Raw genomic sequence first — 3,042 nt, 5'->3', positions numbered from 1 at the left:
CAAACAGCATTGCTCAGCAGCTTCCACCAACACTGACCCCCAAAGAAGCAGAGAGAGAAATAAAGTCAAGCCAGAATTCACTCATTAACCCCTTCTGAAGTCTTCCAGGATCCGGGCATACAAACTATGACGCACCTGACCGGAGGCAAAGCAAACTCACTCCCAGGAAGGTTTGTAGGGCACAAGGCACAGAGGGTGGAACTGCCCTGACCCAGGACCTTCAACGCCCCCTGCAGAGCAGGAGTGGGCCGGGCCGAGGCAGGACGCTTTCTGGGCTGGGGGAGGGGTGTGCGGCCCCACACGGGTGCTTTGGGAGCTTCTTCATGGCCAACACAGACCCAACACCCTGGGCCACACCCTGGAGCCTGACCGCAGGTTCACTCCCAAGCTGAAGCTTTCTCCTCCCCACCGCAAGCACCGCCCACGCGCCTGGATGCAGGGTAATTCCTCCAGGTAACTCACCACCATCATCAGGGGCACTCTATGCAGAGCGTTCTGTTCCGTCCTGAACAGAGCAGGGAACACTCCCTGAGATCACTGCTGGGTTCCAAAGGAAGGAAGACCTTTCCAGATCTAGAGATCCACAAAGCCGGCGCGCATCCACATGAGGGGATATGGAAGAGCTCACAGGGGCTCCTGCAGGTGCTGGGCGTGCAGTCACATGCCACTGCCTCAGGTGCAGTGCTAATAAAAAGGTCACTTTGATGACTCACTTGTTTGTGAAGCAGGAGAGGGCAACGTACACTCACACGCCTGTCTGAGGAACATGCTAGACAAGACTTACAGGCAGGTAAGTGATCTGGAGTGAGCTGATGGAGCTGGGGGCCACGCTGGAGCAGCAAGCCCTGCACAGAAGGGGTCTCCCTGCCACGGGCGTCCGCTGCCCAGCCGGGAGCCCTCCAGAAACAAGGAAGCTGCACACAGAGGGCGCCTCACAACAGAGGAGAGCAAGTGATGCGCACTAACAGGTATGTCCTTCCCAGGAGGGCCAGAGGCCTGAGGCTCCTGCTACAGCTCCTTCAAAGGAAAAGACATTCTCATGATGCTGCGTCCTGAGAACCAGCTGCTCCAAACCTCCTGTGACCCCCAGCAGCCCCACTCAGGAAGCCCACGCACCCTCAGATCCAGCAACTTCAACCTGATGAAGAGAGCTGGCCCCTGGGGTCAGCAAGCTGCCACCCTGACCACAAAGACCTGCTCCTGCTGCACACATCTGAACCTTGAAACCCTAGACACGGAAAGCATGTTCCACAACCAGAGGCGTTCTCTTCTCTGCTGGAGGCCAGAGGATGCCTGCAGGGACCTGGAAGTCTGCCCTGCCCCTGAAAGCACATGGAGTCTTTCTAGGAGTGGACACTCCTCTCTGCTTCTGGTCCAGGCCACTGTGAGCCTCCGGAGACTCTGCAAGCAGGCAGGTCTCCACATTTTACACAATATTGCCCCACTTCACCGAGTATGTCAGAGGAAGTGTGGCAATGCCCCACAGCCCGACAAAGGGAACAGTGAGGCAGGAGGGTCCTGTCCCTCTAACTCCTGGCTGTGTGGGGCCACACGAGGCCTGCTGGTTGGAGTAGGAGAGGTGGCCAACACGGCTGAGCCGACCCTCAGAAGCATGCATTCATGTCCCGGGAAAACACTGTGACTCTGATGAAACCCAACCCTCCGCGTGCTCTTCTGAACATGCGCAAACACACACGCTGCCAGCCTCCTGGGAGTGTGCAGTGACCCTGCAGCCAGGCTTTAGAAAGCAATGCCACCACTGCACAGTCAGCTCAGCCACCCAGCACCTGAGTCAGGAGTTACCAGCTCTGGGACAGTGTGCTGTCAAGGCCAGGTCCAGGAAGCTGTGGCTGACGCAGGGGCCTAACGCCCCCAGTGGGCCTTACACTCCCCACGCCCCTAAAAAGGAACCCAGAGCTCTTCCTCTCTGGCCCTTTTCGACCCCTCCTCTAGGCTGAGGCCAAGAGCACAAGTTTCCGGAGAGCCTGGTGCTGCTGAAGCCATGCCAGGGGGAGGCACACTCAGCATCAGTCCAGGTGACAACGCTTTGCCAGCCCTGAGTGACAGGTCGGAGATGCTGCACCACACTTGGCAAACGGCAGGCAATTCAGCAAACAGCAGATGCTCCGGGCAGGCAGACGGGACACACAAGAGCCCAAGAGACAAAGCAAGGGGAGAGAGCAGGGACCAGGAAAGGAAAGTCCAACAGGGAAGCCGGCACTCCCCGAAATACGGAGGGATCTGGGGAGGCTGGATATTGACTGCTCAGTTCATTGGGGGCCATCCAGGCCTTCTAAGGAAACATCCCATTCGGCTGGGTCCAGGCCCCCATGAGAGGGGACAAGGTCCATGCCGTCTCACTGACCCTGCTAAGCACTTCGTTATGTTATATACTTAAATTAAGAGGCACATTCAAGCAGGCAAGCGCCAGTGATGCAATCTATCTTGTGTATTTTAGCCATGCAACTGGAGGTTAAAAAACAAATGTTCAGTAACTCATTGTCGAGCTATTTCTTTCCAGCACAAGGCACTGACTTCCTCAGCAGTAGGTAAACACCTCAGGGGAACAGTCTGCCTGTAAGGACCTGTCATCTGTGCATGCTTGAGACAGGGTCCCAAGAGCAGCCCAGTAGCGCCTGCCACCAGACCTGGGTCCATGACACCTTCCCTGGACCCATGACACGCTCCCCCAGACCTATGACACATTCCCTCAGACTCCCAGATGATCCCAGACCCATGACATCTTCCCTTATGCCCACGACACCTTCTCCTGGACCCATGACACCTTCCCCCAGTCCCCTGACACTCTACCTGGACCCCAGATCCCGGACCCATGACACCTTTCCCTAGGCCCGCAACACCTTCCCCAAGACTCATGACACCTTTCCCCAGGCCTGTGACACCTTCTCCAGGACCCATGACACCTTTCCCTAGACCCACACCTTCTCTGGGACCCTTGACAACTTCCCCCACACCCATAACACCTTCCGCAGACCCCAGATCCTGGACCCATGACACCTTCCCCCAGGCCCATGACACCTT

The 3,042-nt window shown here is 57.2% G+C and overlaps 1 protein-coding gene across 1 annotated transcript in view; it reads right to left on the bottom strand.

The window, feature by feature from the left end:
- Positions 1–3,042, bottom strand: part of RAB40C (RAB40C, member RAS oncogene family) — a 36,627-nt gene that overhangs the window by 32,175 nt on the left and 1,410 nt on the right. The window lies entirely within an intron of this gene.

The sequence above is a fragment of the Sapajus apella genome, unplaced genomic scaffold, assembly GCF_009761245.1.
Source record: "Sapajus apella isolate SASKATOON/1434 unplaced genomic scaffold, GSC_monkey_1.0 scaffold192, whole genome shotgun sequence".
In the NCBI taxonomy this organism is placed as follows: domain Eukaryota; kingdom Metazoa; phylum Chordata; class Mammalia; order Primates; family Cebidae; genus Sapajus; species Sapajus apella.
Note: the sequence above shows the minus strand (reverse complement) of the source record. Positions and strands in the feature narration are given on the sequence as shown.